The sequence below is a fragment of the Uloborus diversus genome, chromosome 3, assembly GCF_026930045.1.
Source record: "Uloborus diversus isolate 005 chromosome 3, Udiv.v.3.1, whole genome shotgun sequence".
Taxonomy (NCBI): domain Eukaryota; kingdom Metazoa; phylum Arthropoda; class Arachnida; order Araneae; family Uloboridae; genus Uloborus; species Uloborus diversus.
The window spans coordinates 102539253-102553043 of NC_072733.1; the positions used below are offsets into that span (position 1 = coordinate 102539253).

At 34.3% G+C, this 13791-nt stretch overlaps 1 protein-coding gene and 1 long non-coding RNA gene across 4 annotated transcripts in view; one reads left to right on the forward strand and one right to left on the reverse strand.

Moving 5' to 3' along the window:
• LOC129218148 (uncharacterized) overlaps nucleotides 1-13791 on the reverse strand; it is a 336406-nt gene that overhangs the window by 107639 nt on the left and 214976 nt on the right. The gene's annotated exons all lie outside the window — the stretch shown is intronic.
• Nucleotides 4182-10685, forward strand: LOC129218150 (uncharacterized). Of its 2 annotated transcripts, none has more exons than XR_008580296.1 (3): nucleotides 4182-4208; nucleotides 5969-6035; nucleotides 10548-10685. It is a non-coding gene; the product is annotated as an uncharacterized LOC129218150 (long non-coding RNA). The 2 variants fall into 2 exon arrangements; XR_008580295.1 differs by lacking the exon at nucleotides 4182-4208 and adding an exon at nucleotides 5150-5309.

Sequence of the window (13791 nt, forward strand, 5' to 3'; positions counted from 1 at the left end):
TTGAAGTCCACTTACATCCCTCTGCTTCTGACTGCCTGAATTTATATATTAGATATGATTGGAAACATTACTGGAAAAGAGAGAGGAAGACGAAAGGATCGACAATCATTTCAAATAAGAAAATTTTTTTCAACTGCTCCAACCCCAAAAAAATCTGGTGGTGCTACTGCTTCTGTCCCTTGGACCCCTATCATAAGCCCCAGCTCCCACTACTTTTATATAGTTCCTACGCCTCTGTGCCAGCATGCACCATCGCATCACCATCACCAAATCTGACACTTTTGGGCACGAACACTGAATTGTTTCTAGTGCCACGCTCCCTCCAGATGAAAATATGCCATTATCAGGATGAAGATAAGAACGGAGGAGTCGTCAGAGAAAAGAATGTAGCTCCCTACAGTGCCACGGTGCCTCACAGCTAATGTGACGCACACCATTGGTAGACGAGCATACAGACATACAGCGTGAAGGCCATTTCGGGCAGTTTGGGTCAAAATTGTAGGGTCAGCCAATACATGAGCGAAGGAGTCGTTGTAGTGGAGTGGCATTGATACTTCGGTGCCTTCGAGCTCTTAAAGCTAATTAAGAGCCTTCATTGAGCATTGTTGACCATCTGCGACCTTGTCCTGATCTTTGACCAGCATTTCCAGTCTCTAAAAAATGTTTCCATATCCTAGAAATCACTTTGCAAAACTCCAATAGCTTCTGCTGCCTCGGTCTGTGTTTGGCTCCCCTCTAACCTGCCAACCACTTTAGAAGTTTCTAATTCCATTAAATGAGTTCTTTGGGGCATCACACTCATCAAAACAATGAGCTTACTGAATGTTGATCATTCTTTTCTGCTTTGTCTTACAATAAGTTGAAAGCGAAATCTCATTTGCTATCACTAAAACGACGTGTTCAACGTCAAACTCAAAATTTGCATACTGCGATGTTTGAAATTGAGAAAATTTTGTATTTGTGACTCTCTTCTTTGATTCTATGCAAAAAAAAATTTGCTAATAGCTTTTTTTGTACAAGACTTACAATATCCTTTAATTGTTTTGATCAATGTAGTTGACCCTTTAAAAATTTTCCTAAAAAAAATTACTTCAGTTCTTGCCCTTCAAACTCAAGTCGGAATTGTGTATAAAGTAAAACGGGAAAAAAATCTATAGAACTGAGATTGATGCTACGCAGCAGTATGGTGCCGAAACTTTTAATTTTCACCTCAGGCCACACCTCATATCAAAAGGGATATAGCGGGCCAGAAAAATCATAAATTTTGTTTTTTAAATAGAATGGGAAAACAAGGAAAATGAAAGACAATTATAAGTCAAAACTTGCTTCCATTATTACTGCATGCTTATTTCATTTATACGTACTTTGGATCTGTTTTTCAGAAACCAATACATGACTACTTGGCTTTATCAAATTTTCTATCATTGACAATACCGAATGAGGATGATCAGTTGGTTTGAAATGTTTCAGACTATATTCGTATTTTGCGTTTAATAATATTGAACACAACAACGGGTCACATAAATCTGCATCACGAACCCCCTGAGATCCGCAGGCCATAGGTTGGGCACCACTGCTCTTCATGATATTTCAGTCGTAGACCAGCTATCTTTATGCATCCATTCCATGATGAAATAAATTTTCGGCCATTAAAAAGGCTAATAGCCAAGAAGACAACAATAGAAGAACTTGGAATAAGGGTCACCAAACATAGTGATGAAAAAATCCTAGGGAGTATACACGTACTTAGCTTAAGACTGAGTACTTAAACATACAAGAATGTAAGAAGGATAGAAAATAACTGTCCACAAGAACTTATTAAGGTCTAAGTGGTAGGATGGCATAGTATACAAAAATGTATGAGTGCTGCAGAAGCATATGCAATCAGATTTCGAAATGTGTTATTGCCGACACTTGCAATGTCTCTCTCAAGCCTTTCCTCCTCCCCACGCATGGAACGAAGTTCCTGCGTGGGGATGCATAGGATGACACATGCGTTAGAAAAAATCCTGACGGGATTATTGTGACAAAAATGAGGTGAAGTGTTATTCTCTTGATTCCTAGAAAACGCACTGCTAGGAAATGGGCGTGGCCTAACAATGAGCATACAAGTCTTTAACAAAAAGAAATTATATATATACAGTCGCCGCTCGATATAACGTCCGTCTCCGTTCCACAGAAAAAGGTCTTTGTAACGAGTGGTCACTATAAGGGATAGATTTTTTTAAAAATACGCATGCATCATTAATGTTCTGTAGCTCCATTAAAATTGGCAACTTTCAAAGATTTTAATTAAATGCTTAAATTATTTTCATTTTTATCTTTAAAAAAGATAATTGTTTTATCTTCACATTATTTTTATCATTAAAAAAATTATGAGTGTAAAATATTACAACAAAATATTAAAAAGACTTTAAAGTAGAAAAAAATTTCATACTTACAGATAAGTTATTTTCTCATGAAAAAATCAGAAATAGTTGTTTGCTTTTTTAGCACATGGGATTTTTGCAGAACATAGTTTTCCATTTCAGTAAGAGATGTTAAATAATGTTCTGTATTTTCTTGCCTTTCAAAAAAACATTTTAAAGTCTCTACAGCATTAGAAACATTTTTTATAGTAGGAGCGTTGGTTACAATTTCGTTTTCTTCTTCATCTGATGATGATACAGCAATTTCTTCCTGTCTACAATATCAAGAAATTAATTCATCTTCAAATGTTCGACACATTCTAAGTCATCATCTATTTTAGCGTAATCCTTAAAGTTTAACGTCTCATCCAATTGCATTTTGTTAGAAATTTCTTGCAACATTTCCTCTTCTTCATCGAAATTTTCATTTTCGATTGCTTGAACAACCATTTCAGCAGTAGATTTTTTTTCCTCGGGTTTTTTAAAACCAGCATGATGAAAGCAATTCGTGATGGTTTTGTCTGAGACGCCATTCCATGCTGCTTTAGACAGATGCAAAGCTGTGAGGACATCCACTTTGTACTCCTCACCTTCGTCGAGTGCAGAAACAATCCTTCGCAGCAGTAACTTTCTGTAATTGCGTTTAAAGGACATGATGACACCTTGGTCTAGAGGCTGAAGAACAGACGTGGCATTTGGCGGAAAATATTCCACATTAATTGATTTTAACCCCTTCAGTTTGGGATGAGCCGAACAGTTATCAATCACGAGAATAATTTTCCTACCCTGAATTGTCATTTGCTTATCCAAGCAACGTAGCCATTCCACAAAAATAACAGATGTCATCCACGATTTGTTGTTGTTTTTATAAAAAACAGGCAAGGTTTTGATTCCTTTAAAACACTTCGGCTTTTTTGATTTTCCTATCGCTAAGAGTGGGAGTTTCTCGGTACCAGACATATTTGAGCATAAAATAATTGTTAGTCTCTGTTTGGCTTCTTTCCCTCCACTTGCCGTTTCGTTTTTCAAAACAAAAGATTTATCAGGTTTCATCATAAAGAACAGGCCAGTCTCATCTGCGTTAAAAATATCTTCCGGGGCATAATTTTCAATAATTTCTTTCAGCTTTTCTTCTTTCCACCTGCTCACTGCCCACTCAGCAGAACTGGTCAGCGAGACGTCCCATAATGGTCGTATGTTTGACGTCTGGAGGGCGCTTCAATATGATGTCCACAGGACGCCTCTAATTTTATTTTTAGTAAAATTTAGCACAGAAAATGAGTCAAAAGATGATAAAATTGTTGAAAATAGATGAAAAACGTATATTTTGCTTCAAAAAAGTTTAATTACTAATTAAAACCGTGTTTTTCCAGTTTGGTCTTATAGCGTCAGTTTAGTCAGTCCCTGGGACGACATAACATTCACCATTTGAGGACCCTTTTACTCAACTTGGGTTCCAGCCCTCTACCCTGGTCCCTGTGTCGTCCTGGCGACGGACTTCATGCCGTCTATGCGACGCCGAACCTTTTTACACTTACACTTCATCAAGATATTCCGCGTAAAATATACTCCTTAGCAAGAAATAAATAAATAAATTATTGAAAGGTTTAAAATCGCGTCTTTTTGTTTCGAAACACATTGTAACGAAGAAACATGGATAAAATAAAGAAAAAAGTTAAGCTTTCAACGGTGATTTTATTTTTGATTCTATTTCGAGATATTCATGCGCAGCATTCTAAACCAGCGCCGTCTCTCTGAACTCCCGCTCGCCGTTCGGCCATGTTTTTGCAAGCATGAAAGGTAAGTAAAAATATTTTTTTGTTTATTACGTATAGAAATGCAATAAGAACGTTGTGTGCATCTTTTCTTAAAGATGTTTGTTTAAGAGTAATCCTTAACGTCACCAAAAGAAAAAAGCAAACTTTTAATGTATATTCGTGTGCGTTTTTACTTGAAATGTAGTGTTAACTATATGATGTGTTCCATTGTTTGTCCGTTGTGTTTGTGGCAGTTTAGTGTAAATGTTTACAGGAATACGTTCTTGAAGTACTGAAAAGCATTATGTTTTTTTTTGTTTTGTTTTCTGCGTGTCCCTGCAGCATGTGAAGAAAAAAAAAAAAGGTGCTCGTTACGTAATGTAAATACACAATCATGCCGATACTTCGACTGTTGCAGATTCTGTTGATACTAAATTTAACAACGATACTTTTTTTTATGGTATGAAATTAGACAGTTGTGATTGACATTAATATAATGTGTTTTATTGCAAGCAAATTCGTATACTCTGTATTATAATGCAAGCAGATGATGTTTAAAAATAATGATTTTATTGTTTTTCAAAGCTGAAAATTATTTTTCTTTATCTCATGCTTGGTTTTCTCCTTAAAGATGTTTATGTCATGATTCTGTAATTTTACTCCCTTGAAGTATTACGCCAAATTTTTAAGAGTATATAAACCTGAAGTGATTTTGCTGTTATATGCATCGTTTTGTTACTTTATTGCATTCAACTGCTTTAAATTTTTCAGAATGATTTACTTCCTTTTAATTTTTGTCATTCGCAAAAAAAATCATATATAGTTTTTAATTTACTAATGCAATGATCATGCTCTTTTTCTGGAGAATTTCTTCAGTAGTATTTACGTAAAGTTTGTCTGCGAGGTCACCAAGAGCCATTGAAATTTTTAGGAGCTGCTTTTTTTAGGAGAAGAGGGAGGCATGCCATCGTTCTTGGGGGACTTGACCAGCGCTGACAAGATTCCATGTCACCCTAATCGAAAACTGGTTGACTGGGCATGGTTCGGAATCAGAATCATGTTACGATTTTTATGGGGATGCCTGTCCCATGCTAACAAGGCCTTTGGGTCTAGGTGGCCCTTGCACTCACATGCATGATATAGTGTATGAAATTACTTTTTCTTCTCCTTTTTATTACAAAATTGTAATGCATTGTTATTTAAAGTCTGAACCAAATGATTGGTATGACAGCAGCAGTGTCATATGATTTTTTGCATTTTACTAAAATTTATTTATAAACATTTAAATTCCATTGAACTGGACTAATATTCTTAATATTAGAGCGAGGTTTTGTTTTTGTGACCGACTTTATTTAACAACTACCAAATTTTTTATTAGTGTTTCATGGAACTTGATATAATACAGTCGTAACTGCATTAAAGGTACAAAGATAATTTTCATTTTGATTAAATTACAATAAAATACCATAAAAATTATTTTTCTTTAAAAAGCCGGCTTTTTACAGTGGTTTAAACCAAATAAAGCCGACTGGCCTTTTTTGGCCCGGCTAAAATCAAACAGCCCTGCCTACTGGTCCCTTGAACCAGTGAATTATTTTTCTAACCCATGTGTAAGCAGTAGGTAGCACTGCATGAGTGATGGCCTGTTTTCGGTTTTCATAAACTATGTAAAATTGTCTACATTGTGATATCAATGCAGCATATATAGAAGATTCAAGGGGTACTATAATGAAGTACCAAATACATATTAACATACTATTGTACTTTTTGTCATTACATATAATTTTCTTCCTTTTTTTTAAGGAAGAAAACTTAAAGGCATCGAAGAGCAGAATGGAAATGCTTCTACTTTAACTTTCAAGTCTAAAAGGTAATATCTTTTTGTATTGAATTTTCATGTTTTTTCTTTCTTTCAAATGCAAATAATATTTGTTTTTAACACGCTTTTATTAGCTTCACCTGTATGTATGTATGTATCTTGTAACGGAATCTTGCAGCTCAAATTTCGCCCACTTCCTGTGATCGGATTCTTTTGAAATTTGGCACGCGGCCTCAGACCCGATGACAATGCAATATTCTATAATCAAATTAATTAATTAACTCTTTTAATTGTTAGTTTCCTCCAATTTTAATCAATATTTTGGCATAAATCCAACAATGTGAAAAAGGAAAAATTTTAAAAAATACATTAAAAAAATGCTCGCAAAAATTATTTAAAAATATCTACAAAAACCTTTAATTTTTCTGCATCAGACAAAATTTGTTCCAATGTTCCAAGGTAATTAGAACATGAAATATAATTGTTTTTTAACTAATTTCATGCCAAAATTTAGGTGAGCCTTCAATTGGAAATTCATTGCTGATCAGACCATTGTTGAACAAAACTTTTATTCAAATGCATCTCAAATTTTCAAAGTAATATAAATATGATTTCCGCAAACATACATCGATGACTCACAGTAGCTTCCCATCGGGGTGCTCTTGTCTTAACTTTAAGATATTACCTCGCACTCATTTTAAAAATAATTTCGTCAATTCAACTTTTACGAAAAGATGTAATTGCAATTTTACCTGATAATTCTCCAACATAAGACTAAAAAACATAAAAATAAAATAATAGTTAAAAGAACTAAAAAAACATGCTTTCATAGCAAAATGAACTAAAAAGTGAAAAATAATCTTTGGATGATAGTAGTTGATCAATCACTTAATTTTAATGTAATACAAAAAAGCGTGGGGGGCTTCTTATCAGTTGTCTTGAATTTCTTACATTTGTTGTCCAAGCAGAAATGTAAATAGACAGCACCCCACGCTTTTTTGTATTACATTAAAATTAAGTGATTGATCAACTACTATCATCCAAAGATTATTTTTCACTTTTTAGTTCATTTTGCTACGAAAGCGTGTTTTTTTAGTTCTTTTAACTATTATTTTTATTTGTCAGATTATATAAATCTAACCTCACTTTTCACCTTTTATTTCCATCGATTGACTTATGTTTTGCTTATGTGTTGAGCTAAGTTTCTTGAAGATCAAATCGTGACAAATGTTTTAATGTATGCATACTGAAATTTTAACTAAAGGAGTTACAGTTCTAATTTTGCTCCCCCCTCCCCCCATATCTCTCCCTTTTCATGCAACTGAATTTTTAATTAAGTCCTTTGATTGTTTTATTATTTTTTGAGTTTCCTATAGTTCGGTTTAGAGCTGTTTTTTAGTCATAGGTATCTGTATGAAATGTTCCAAAATGAATATTTAAAAATCATTTTAAATACAGTGTAACTTTGATGTTAACGATACCCGATTTAACGATTTCCTGAATTGAGCGATACATTTCACTGGTCCGAATTTAACTGCATTGAATGTATAAGCTCCTTGATTTGAAGATATCCTTATTTAACGAAAACTTTCTCCAGTCCTTTGACAATTATTTAATCGGGGTTATACTGTATTTTTTTTTTTAATTTAATAGCACATAATTGAGAGTGTAGCAAATCTGCTACTTATATTTTCCCATGACTTTGAATTAATGCTCTCACAAAAGCAACTATGTTGTCAATCAAGTGCATGCTCATGTCTGTGTTAAGCTTGGTTTCAATGAATAAATTCTGAGGAATTACAAGAGATCTTACTGTTGGGGGAGGGGGGTTCTCAGGCTTAAATGCAGGGTTGACAAGAGTCTGTCGACTTAGTTGGAAAGTATGAGAGGGCTGGGGTTTGGTGAACAAACTGACAAGAATGCATGACAAAACAAAATCTGTGTTAATACCTCCTTTAACCGATACACTCGAATATTGAACGTTTATTCCGAGTCCCAGTACCTTTATATAGGCTTTTCCATATCATTCACTCTGAATAGCTTACACTCAGAAAACAGTTATTATATAAAACTGAGTGAATATTCAAGGGGTGACCATTCCTTGAGGGAAATGGTGCATCGCCTCCTAAGCTACGACCCCTCCCCCCCCCCAAAAAAAAAAGCATTCAAAGATATAGTTTGTTTCAGTTTCAATAATACCATTCCCATTCCATCAGGACCCCCTTCCCTGCATTAAAAAAATTTTCTACAGTTTACACTAATTACTATTTTCAAGAAAATATATCTTTGATTGAACAGAGTGTTGTTGAGTTGTACTTGCTTTCTGTACTACTTTTCTCGCCTTTTTTTTTTTTTTTTTTTTTTAAACCAATTTTTTCGATCGCCATGTATTGAGATTGTTACTTCCCTGCAAAAAGTCATCAAAACCCCTAACCGCCCACTCGCCTCCCCCCTCCAATAACTAATTTTTTGAACTAGTGATTGTTTTTTCTTTTTTCCCACTACAATATTCGTAACTTAATTTTGCATTTATTTGTGTAAATGTTATTTATTTATTATTGCTCATTTATGAATTATTTTTTATTTAGACATTGACATTTCATCCAACCTGGATTGCTTATTTTTATGTATATATATATATTTTTTGTGACTATAAAAATAATCTTTTAAATAAGAAGTCATTTGCGTGTTGTACACTATGTGCCAGGGCTGTACCCAGACTTTTGTTTCGAGGAGGGTTTTACCAAACATATTTCTTGTGCAAATTCAATATGATCAATGAAGTTTGATTTCATATTTTGTGTTCTGTTGCTTTTTGTTACAATAGATACTTAAAGAGCATTAACATGAAAAATAAAAAATACAATGTATTTCTTTCAATGAAAGAAAAAAAAAATCTGATCTAAGTTTTCTAATCACTCAAAAGGATAATTGTATTTACTCTGTCTTTGCTCATCTAAGCACATGACTAGCGCAGCCAGAAATACCTTCTGGAGGGTATTTTTGATCAAAAATACCTTCTGAAGGGTTTTTTTTTCCATCAAAACAACCTTTTCATATGCATAAACTACTGTATTATAATTTACATTTTCATTAAAACCAATGCTTCTGAGGGTTGTTTTCAGCCCCTCACCCCCTTCGCAACGCCACTTAAGCACATATGAAGTAATACTTCTAAAATTTCTATTTTATGACATTTATAAAATGTGTAAGTGAGTTTGGTACTTTCAAATTTAAAGAATTTTGGTATTTTTGTTTGGTATTGAAAATTCAAAGGAAAATGGTGCATTGTTCTGTAGAAATGTTTACAATAAATGCAATAAAAATAAATACTGCAGATAAAACACCTTATTTACATTCTTATTCAATAATAATAATTTCATTTTTCAAATGAAATTACAAAATAAATAAAAAAATTAAAAATAAAATAGTAATAGAAATGTTTTCAACAAGAAAAGTGTACAAAAACATCTTTTGAAGAAGTAGTTTTGAAAATTTTTGGTGCGGATTTATTTCTAAAGAAGTGGCTATTAAGCTAGAAATTTCTAAGTGTTGTTCTCCCTCCCCCCCCTGTAGTAGTAAGTATTGCCTTTGCTTTAAACTGGAAGACATTCTTGATTTGATTTTGAGTTTAACATTGATGATGGTGCCTGTTAGGTTTTTGCAATGTTAATGGCGTGTGGGGGGGGGGGGGGGCAAGGGCGGATTCAGGAGAGGGTCCCTGTGACAGTAATTTGTTGTGATTATTATTACTTCATTTTTTTCGATATGAAAAATAGTACATGGAATGAATATTAACATGTGTGTGTGTCCCCGTTCTGTAAGGTATTTCTTCTCAGGGCCTCATAATTCAAAGGAGTGACTGGGTTCGTTTACTGGGGTTATTGCTATTTTGAGTTTTCTAATTGTTCATTTTCAAAATAACAATCATGACTAATGAGTTCAACCTCAAACCACATGTGTGTCTATGTTTTTCCAATAATTTATAAATTTAATGCCATATATTCAAAGCTTGTGGTAGCGTGACCAGCCTATCTGCCAAAAGAAATGACTTTTATGATGAAAATTTGAAAAAATATGATCTATGGTGCAGGTTGCGACATTGAAAAAAATAGGGGGTTGGTAGGGTATAATTGAAAGGATTTTTATCTCATTGGGTTAGGGGGGGGGGTGCCTTGTAGCATGTGAGGGGGTGCGTCATCATCCTTGGGGATGGACTTAACTGATACTTTTTTACGTAGGTGATACAACGTTCGCCATTAAAACATGACTCCCTTTACAACAATTTCTGGATCTGCCCCTGTGAGATGGGGGATGAATCTTTTGATTACTCATTTAACAGTGGGGACTAAAGGAATAGGACAATATTTTGACAAGCCAGGAATAAGAATTTTTTTAGTACAATAGCTTATAAAATCGCATGACTTTTTCCTATATTGAGCAAGTAATGTTTTTCTTTCTCTTCCTCCCCCCCCCCCCCCAACCCATTAATATATTGTGCTGTCCTTTTTTGTGGTTTTTGAAAATATTCTTATTTTTTTCTCTTCATTAATTCTTTTTCAGATGGTATTGGAAAAAACATGAAGGTAGCAGATGACCGAGGGAAAATGAAATCCTGGCTGAAGCATTCAGCAGACTAGCTGATAAGGGAACAGCCAATAATTAAAGAAATCTATTGTATAAAATTTGTCAATAAAGGTGTTTCATTGTATTATTTTAGTACTGCTCTTTGTATCAAACTTCATGGAATCCATTAAATGCAATTCAGGTAAATTATATAAGAATGTTGTGCTACTTGTACTTCTTTTTTTCTTTTGCAAAACTAAGTCCTGGCTTAATGTATTTAATTATTTTCAGTTAGAATTTCATTGTGTATTGATAAGAATCAATTGTGCAATAGTTTTATCAACTTGGGGGGGGGGGGGACGTATTTCAGTTTAATATTGATTGCTTACATGCAGGGAATAAATTAAGAATAACTTGTTTAAATGTGAATGTTCATTTACACAACTTTTTATATCGCGAATAAGAATTTTGAATTGTTTTTCAACTGGAAACAAAATTTGATTGCAATCTTAATATTATGTACTAGGTTAAAAGTTGTACTATGTATATTCAGGTTTTGGAAAGTTATTAAAAGGAATAAATTACATGTGAAAATGTATAAGCAGTGCAGGGGCTGCTCCATTGTAGGCAAGATATTTTATTAACAGCTAGTTCAAGTAGTTTTAAATTGCATTACTAAGAGGATTTTTTCAAGCCACTTGCTATAAGAAAATTCAAAGCTGTTGCTTAAAACTTGAAAATCTCCAATTATATGTTTAATGAAAGGGCTACCTCCTTACAGTTTTATCACAGTGAACTAAAATTTTGCATTTTAAATTTTTATAATAGCTATATTAAATTCTTATATTAATAATTTTTTTAAAAAATGGAAAGTCATAAACATAAATAGACAAGTAAGAAGGTACATAAAATGATAATAAAAATTTTCATTCAAGGAATGCAATATGCCTAAACTGTATTTTTGTGTTTTTTCAAGCTGCTTTAGGAAAAGATTGTTGGACTTTCCATTCTCCAAAGAGCTTGGAAGAAATAATCAATAGAATACAATGCACCAAAACAATGAATGACAACTTTTTTAATTATCTGAGAGTGAAATTGATCTGAAAAAAAAAAAAAAAAAAAAAAAAAAAAACTGAAAGGCGTTCAATATATGTATTTATAGTGATGATAAATATATTAAACTAAAATTGCTTTAATTGGCTTTTTTATTTTTTAATTTAATTTATATTTTTTTAAAAATTAGTTTGCTTCATTTTGTCAAATAACATTGGGGCTGCAAACCTGATGAATTTTTAAGGGAAAAAAAATAATTGTAATAATAAAAATTTTCATAACTAAATGAGCTACAAATTGAAGTAAACTGAATTTTAAAAAAATAATAAGTTGAAATAAAAAATAAAATAGTCAAATAAAGCTCACTCTACACAATATAAAGCACTATAAACGGTCACCCGACGCCGAAGGGTGTGTCTGTGGACGACCCTAGGGCGCCGTGAGACCGTCGCTTTAATGTGGGTTAGTCCGCCCTAAGGCGATCCTGAGATGTCTCTGCGCCGTCCCTTAATAGTCGCAGTTTGTCTCCCGGACGGCAGACGGTGCCCTTCTGGGGACGTCTACAGACCGTTATTGAACCCGGACATGGGGGCAGACTTAGGACGCCGGAGAGTGACGTTGCCGAGACGCCTCTATCATCAGCAGATGACGTCCCAGTGACACCTGGGCGACGACATTATGCTGAGTGGGTGCTTCTTTATTCACTGAACCACTTTCGCCACAAAGCTTCCGGAGTGAAAGACCATGCCTGATTTTAAATTTCTGTAACCATCCATCCGAAGCTTTGAATGCAGGTTCGTCAATGTCCATTTTTTGAGCAAAACTTAGAGCTTTTGACTTTAACAAATTTCCATCTATTGGAACATTTTTTGATCGCATTATTTTTAGCCATTCATATAATCTTTCTTCAAGCTTCTGAAATTTCCTTTCGCGGGACCTATTTCTGGATGGTTTGACTCCTATTTCTTCTTTTTTCAAAATTGAATCCCGGCTCTTAATGATGCCAAATAAGGTGCTTTTGGAAATTTTGAAAGCCCTTGCAATTTCACATTTTTTCAGTGCTTTTTTATCTACTTCTCTTAAGATTTCAATTTTAGTCTCTAGACTTATCGCTTTGCATACATTTGAAGCTGCCATCTCATTCAATTGCGAAGAAATACATAGTGCTTGGTCAGTTGGTATTTTACTAAAGAATCTACCAAAGTCTTTTCACTCCTTCCCTCAGCAGAGGATGACTAATCCAAGGCACATGACCCTGAACCTGTCCAGGTTCAGATTGAAGAGCAGGTTATTTGTCCACAAACCTCTTATCACAACTGAGCTGACAAGACATCTGCACCGACAGCAAGGCTCCAAGGTTCCTCTTATTTCAGAGAATCGACCCTTAAAATTCATGCAATTCAAACACCAAACTACCATACCAATACATTTGTCAACCCCTTTTCTAAGGTATCCGGAAATTTCATGTTTCCTTTCCTTCTATTCTTTCCATGCTGTGGCGTGAGTGGGAATTCCCCTCCCACCTGTCAAGTCAGACTGAACACTGAAGACTCCGTGCAGCTTGTCTCTAAACAATAATCAAGGTCATTTCAGGTTGCAAAAATGTTCTACTAAGAAAAATACCGGAAATAGTTTTCGCTGAATTCGGTCGCTATATTGGATTAAACAATACAAACGGTCTTTATACCGAAAGCAAATTAACATAGAGTATATAGGGGTAAAGTTGGGACTTTTACCACTGGTCGTTATAATGGAATGGTCTTTATAATGTGTGGTCGTTATAACGAGCGTCGACTGTATATATATATATATAGGAAGGGTTAAAAATAATAGTTTACAAAAAGTTATTAAGGTCTAAGTGATAGGATGGCATAGTAGACAAAAATGAGGAAGTGTTTAAAAGGAAACGGATGCAGTCGGATTTTGAAATGCCTATACGCCAACACTTGCACTGTCACATTCTAGCCTTTAACCCTCCCCACCCACCGAACGAAGTTCCAGTACGGGGATCCCCGTCCGACAACATTTGCCCCTGTGACAGGAGCATCACAAACGAAAGGAGATATATAATCACGATCACTTGAAAACGTTTGGCCAGAAATGGTATGCACAATAATTTCTTCGCAGAGTTTCGCTAATTTGGCAGAGCAGTTAGCAACCCTGCAAAAGGGAAATTCTTTCATAGAAA